The sequence below is a fragment of the Microtus pennsylvanicus genome, chromosome 1, assembly GCF_037038515.1.
Source record: "Microtus pennsylvanicus isolate mMicPen1 chromosome 1, mMicPen1.hap1, whole genome shotgun sequence".
Lineage (NCBI taxonomy): Eukaryota > Metazoa > Chordata > Mammalia > Rodentia > Cricetidae > Microtus > Microtus pennsylvanicus.
This window is the reverse complement of record NC_134579.1, coordinates 212043676-212050422: the sequence shown is the minus strand read 5'-3', so window position 1 is coordinate 212050422 and position 6747 is coordinate 212043676. Positions and strand designations below refer to the sequence as shown.

At 46.5% G+C, this 6747-nt stretch overlaps 1 non-coding gene across 1 annotated transcript; it reads left to right on the top strand.

Annotated features, from left to right (window-relative positions):
- The first annotated feature begins 671 nt into the window (after nt 1-671).
- LOC142842774 (U6 spliceosomal RNA) lies at nt 672-777 on the top strand. The gene has a single exon (XR_012909452.1). It is a non-coding gene; the product is annotated as a U6 spliceosomal RNA (small nuclear RNA).
- Nucleotides 778-6747: the final 5970 nt, after the last annotated feature.

The window sequence follows — 6747 nt, the reverse complement described above, 5'->3', positions numbered from 1 at the left end:
TGGGTGGCAAGTGTATGGTCTCCAGGAAAGCGGAAGATGGCATGAGCATCATGGGAGCCATGTGCCATTTGGGACCCAGAAGCCACACAACCAGCAGAAAGACTCACTCACAACTGTAAAAAGCTCTGGCATTTTTTACTTATGTGCTTCTTGACTACCAGGCCATTGCTTCTGTGGCTCAGGTCCATCCTGATTTGCTCACCACCACTCCCCCTTCACTACACCCCTTCGGGTTTTAAATTCTTCCTTTTCTCCCCTGCCCCCGCAAGTCAGATTAAACGACAGTTAAATTTAAGACTATGAATGAAAGCTAAATAAGAATTGCTTAAAAACCAATAAAGTGCATAGATTTCTCTAAGTGTTGGTTAACTGGCATACATAGAACAAAGAAGATTGCTTAAAATCAGGATTTAATAGAATGACGTAATAGACAATCATATAAAAAAAAAAAAACCTCTCCAGGAACCGGAGAGGTGGCTGGGTGGCTAAGAATGAGTACTGGGTCCAATTCCCAACACCCAAAAGTTGGCTCACACCCATCTGTAACTTCAGCTCCAAGCGATCTAACATCCTCTTCTGGCTTCTACTGATACCAGGCTTGCACAACCATACATGTAGGCAAAACACCCATACACATAAAAAGAATTTTTTAAAAAGAAATGTGGGTACTGGTGCTTGCTTCGGCAGCACATACACTAAAACTGAAATGATACAGAAAAAAATAGCATGTCCCTGTGCCAGGATTACATGCAAATTCATGAAGCATTCCATATGTTTATTGGTATATAAAATAAAAAAGATTATTTTAAAAATTTATTAAAAATTAAAAAATGTATACTGTTCTGGCCAAGGACTGGAGCTCAGTTTCCAGCAGCTCATAGTCCCCTATAGCACACATGCACACTTAGAAATAAATCTTAAACATAGAAGAGTCCAGAAGGAAGTTAAAGCATTCAACTTGTGGAAGGAAAAACATAGCAATGTTAACCGCCTTTAGGATTTCTCAGAAAAAAAAAGGTCGAGTAAGAAAATACAAAATAATGTGTGTTCCCACGTTCTAATAAGAGGTCAAAGACGTAGTTGAAATGACATAAAAATGATCAGTGCCACATGAGTCAGAAAAGGAAATGAAAAGAATCCACGCGAAGATGTGCTGCTGAGGGAACACACGATATCTGCAGAGATCACACGGACTGGTCCTCAGGGAGCACGCGATCTCTGCAGAGATCACACAGGCTGATCCACAGGGAGAACATAATCTCTGCAGAGATCACACAGGCTGATCCACAGGGAGAACATAATCTCTGCAGAGATCACACAGACTGGTCCTCAGGGAGCATGCGATCTCTGCAGAGATCACACAGGCTGATCCACAGGGAGAACATAATCTCTGCAGAGATCACACAGGCTGATCCACAGGGAGAACATAATCTCTGCAGAGATCACACGGACTGATCCACAGGGAGCACACAATCTCTGCAGAGATCAGACGGACTGGTCCTCAGGGAGCACGCGATCTCTGCAGAGATCACACAGACTGGTCCTCAGGGAGAACACGATCTCTGCAGAGATCACACAGACTGGTCCTCAGGGAGAACACGATCTCTGCAGAGATCACACAGACTGGTCCTCAGGGAGCACGCGATCTCTGCAGAGATCACACAGGCTGATCCACAGGGAGAACATAATCTCTGCAGAGATCACACGGACTGACCCACAGGGAGCACGCGATCTCTGCAGAGATCACACGGACTGATCCACAGGGAGAACATAATCTCTACAGTGATCACACAGGTTGATCCACGGGAGAACACGATCTCTGCAGAAATCACACGGGCTGATATATGGTGAGAACATGATCTCTGCAGTTACAGTTGAAGAAAGGAACCAAGTGAGGTATCAGGAAGCAGCCAGCTCACCTGGCCTTGGAGGACAAAAAGAAGAAACTGCCCTTCTTAACAGCTGGGATGAGAACCTTGCAGGGATTCTCTGCATATGGGAAGCAGCTCCCTTGGCCGAAAGCCTGGCAGTCAGAAGATGCCAGATGGGAGGAGCTGAGGATGGCCGAGACGGTGTGACCAGAGTGATTTTGAGAACTTTGAACAAAACTGCATACTGCCATTGGATGAAGAAAACATTCCTCAGGTTGTGGAAAAACAACATCCCAACAGTTCAACAGTTACCGTTGTAATTTCCTAGGACATAGTCCGCCATTATGGAGTCACTGTTCCTCAGATTTAGGCAGTCTCGTTTGAATACGATACCACCTTACAACTAAACCCCAAAATCATCTCTGGCAGTATTTGTTCCAAGAAATGAAGAGAAAAGAAGAAACGTGTTACAGACGGGCTTTGCGCTTGTGTCCACACATGCTGTGAACGTGTGAGACGTACTCAATAGTCTTCCTTCTGAGACCAGCCATGAGGCTGTTGTGTGGTTGACACTAGTAACTTCCTCCACGGGCGTTCTGTGTCCTCTGCCCTCAGTGTGTCCTCAGCTTTCTCCACGCAGCGACTCCTTCTTCAGCTCCTCTGGGATCTAGATCCTCTATGGCCCTGCCTCTCTCCTCGCAATGGTTTTTGCTTTCACGTTCATAAGATAGGAAGTTAGGAGGGACAGCCCATAGACTCCCCCGGGGTCCAGGTGGGCATCTTTTGCTCTCAATATGTGGCAATAGCTCAACTTCCTCTTGTGACTGATCACATGACCTGCCCCATGCAGGAGGCAATCCCCTTCTTCCATGGATATAAGTGATCCCACAGGGTGAACTTCCCCTCTCCCAGTCAATGGGGACACTGGAGTCCCTCGTGAGACATCTCTCCCTTCAAAGGAAGGTTTTTTTGAAGGAATTTGGGTTCAAGACAAGAAGAAACAGACGTTTTTCAAGGTGCTGTTAGGACCAACATTCAGATTGATGACCCAGTAATACTAGCCACACTGTGAATAGTGGCTCCATCGCCTGAGGAACAACATTGGCCTCTCTGAGCATCATGGGTGTAGAGGAGACGTCCAGGTTGCACTATCCTCTGCCCATGGCTATAAAAGGGTGTCTTTCCAGAAGAGCAATATTGTACTTTCCAGGAGCATGTGAGAACTGTCATCCTGGTATTGTGAACTGGGAGGGGGTGGGGCAGTTGAAGCTGCAGTACAGCACCCTGAGTCAAGGCTGCGTGATTTCGTAACCATCTGTGTGGGGGCAAGGAGTCTGTGACACCAGGGAGGGCAAGCGCTGTACCACTGCATATACTGTGCAGAGCCCTCTCCGGAACAGGGCTGTGCTCCATCCCCATACCCTGGTCCGTCACTCTCCTCCTTCTTGATTCCATGTTTTAAAGAACATGTACAGACGGTGGCTGCAAAACAAGGACGTGGTTTTTCATGCGGTTCCTGGAGCTCCTGCCTTTATTTTATGATCGTATTTCACAGCTCATGTGTTCATATTCTGCTTTTGCAAAGATAAAAACAAAGACTAAAAAAAGCAGTTTAAAATGGATTGGGGGGGGGGTGAGCCTATATCCCTGAAGAGAAAACATTAGTCATCCCTTGATTTTCATTTTTCTTTGAGTGAACCAAAACACCATGGCATCTTACTGGGCAGAAGTGACCTTTGTCCTGCTTGCTACTGAGCTGCTAGAAAAGGAGGAAAACACACACCTGCCTTGTAGTCTACAGAGCTCCCCAAAATAAACTGCACAGGTGTTCCCCATCACACACTACCACCAGCAAATCTGAAATACCCACGCTGCAGTTTCCCTTCAGTAGGAGGTGTGTAAAAACCCTCCGTGAAGACATCCAAAGGCACAATGGGATGGTGTCCGAGGTGACTGAAGGGGGCGGGGACATTCTGAACATTGAAAACATTATTTAAATTTTCAGAACGTAGGAGGGGGCTTTCAGTGGCACCAGAGTTTTGAGTAAAAACACCGCGCCTGCCCTTTTGCTCTTGACAGACCACATGCAAGACGCCAGCCCTGGCCTCTCTGAGCATCCTGGGTAGAGAGATGGCATCTAGGTCCTGCAGTCAAGGAGGAGGAGTGTGGGGTGGGGCGGGGGAAGGGAGGAGCTGTGTTATTTGTGGAGGGTGTGCCACACCAGGCATGTCAGCCATAGAGACAAAAAATGTGCCTGAAAGAACACTGCCCTTCCAGCAGTCTCTGGGTCCTTGCTGTACTCCAACCAACCCTCACAAAGATAAAATTTGGAGGAGGGACTTGGCTTTCTATTTCCTTTCAAGTAACCGTCTGCGATAGCACGGTATGGGTGCCCTTTATGGAACTAAATTGCCACAATGGCATGGGCTTCGGGGAAACAGGTGGAGACCTCATCTGCGCGTAAGTGATGAGCTGCCTTGAATCTCAGCAGTCTAAATAATCCAATTTCCCTGGTGTCGGCGTGAGAAGGGGGAATGGAATGCAGCCATATTTCTTGTTTATTGTTTCAGGAGAAAATTGCTGTTATAAATACATAGACTTAGGACTGACAGGTCAGCCTGCCCTAAAACGTAAGTGGACTTTTGCTAGGCTGTGATGGAATCTCTTTAGTTAGTCCTTAGGAGAAGTGTTAGAATGACCCGCCCCACCCTGCCTTCTCCCTCAGCCCCCACAGCTCCCAAACCCACCAGAGTCCTCCCAGGCCTGTGTTTGCTGCTTGGTACCGTGGCCAAATGCCTCCGGGTGCCGAGATGTTTTGAAAACATGCCGAGGCTCAATGGGATTTATGATCCCGTGTTTTGTACTCCCTGCCTATTTCATTTCTCTTGCTCAGCCCCGATCTAGTCAGACAGATAAGGCGGTCCTCCCCTCCTAAATCCAGGGATGATGGAGGCCATCCCCCACTCTGGCTCACCACCGCGTCTCCACCACTAGTCAAAGCTACAGTTGTTTTCAGGTCGAAGTTCTCAAGCTGAGTTGAAACGAGGCACCTTATGGAAAAGAAGAGCTTGGGGAGAGCCAAAAGCACCCTGCTGCTGGGCGGGAGGACTCCTGTGCTTTCAAGTGGAGATCCTATTATGGCGACTGGTAGTGGTCGCGGGGTTCACAGGGAAACTTTCAAGTTTGTCCTGTCACTAAGGAATGTTTCAAACCTTCTTTGTACTCTCAAGTCCTTATTCTTCCTTCAAAGCTCCTGATAAATCCTCATGGCTCTAAACTACCTGTTATTAAGTGCCACTGCGGGCCTGGTACTAATGCTCCTCTTTTGATCTGTTAAATTACGGTTTTTGTTTAGAGCCACAACAAAGCCAGTGAGTTCCTCAGTAAAAGGAGGTGTCCTTTCACTGACTTTTGATGCTTTCAGAGGGAAAGTAATGGAGAAAATAACAACCCTTGTTTATTATTGTTGCTTTCGTAATAAAAACACTTGGCCGCAAGTCCTCACTGGGATAGGGTCAGGGGTGGGTGCTGTTCTCTTTCAACTCTATGATAGATGCTCTGTCATTGAAGCTATGTCCAGTCTCAGCCAGGGTCCTCCTCCACCTGGAACTGGGAGCCTGATACAAATGGGTCATCTGTGGCCGTGTTAAAGTCAAAGCCACTGTCACCAGGGGCCTCACACTTGCAGAAGCTGCTACTTCCTGCTCTCTGAAAACTGAATAGACCATGTGTCATGTGGCAGAACTGAGGAAATAAAAGAGATGTAGGGGCCAAGCTCCTAAATTGGAACTTGTCAGGCATTGCTGTGAAACAGTCTTTGTACACCATAAATATGTATTGCTCTCATTGTTAATAAAAAGCTGATTTCCAATGGCTAGGCAGGATTTGGGGGGCAGAGAGAATGCTGGGAAGAAGGACAGAGTCAGAGGAGTCATCAGAAGTCACAGAGGAAGCAAGACATGCTGGAGGACAGCTAAAGCCACAGGTTTCATGGTAATACATAGATTAATAGAAATGGGTTAATTTAACTTGTAAGAGCTAGTTAATAATAAGCCTAAGTTATTGGCTGAGCATTTGTAGTTAATATTAAGTCTTTGAGTGGTTATTTGGGAGTGGATCCCAGGGACAGAAAAACTCCACCTACAGGGTGCCTTACAAGGTTATTGGCTCAACTTGGAATTCCACTGCTATACCCAAACTGAAAACTCCAGCAGTCAAGCAAGACTCTAGACTTGACATTCTTGTTCTATGTGATGTGGAAGGAAAAGAAGATAGAATGAAGTCTTGTCCTTTGCAGCAAATGGTTGGAGATGGGGGTTACGACATTGAGATAAAGTAAATCTGAATGTAATTCACTGCGAGTTCCGGAACCCAAACAATAACAGTTTGATATCCCTGAGAAGGGTTTCGTGTATGAATAAGGTACAACTTTCCCTTTACGCATACTTGTGACCATGTAGCCAGTGAGTGACTCTATCACTTAGAAAGATAGGTACAGGAATGAAAGCTTTTCCCATCCTGGTCTCTGAGGAGATACAGATTTCATCTCAGGGCCCCATCAAGAACAGACATGAAATGGGGTGTCCCTTAATTTCCATGTCATGATCCTAGACTCCTCCTGAGATTTCAGAGTCCTTCCCCGAGTGCATGTGTGTGGGATAATGATCTGCACACAGCCTCCCAACGGTGCTTTCCTTGGCACTGGTCATCCACATCCACTGGGTCAAAAGAACAAAAAACCTAAAGCTTCATGTTTCTTTTTTCTTCCACGTGGAACCTGAAGATTATGTCACTATGGTTCAAGTTCATCTCCACTATTCCTTGTCTTCTTGCTGTGCCTCACTCATAACCCACTCTCTGCTTCACTCTAGCAAGC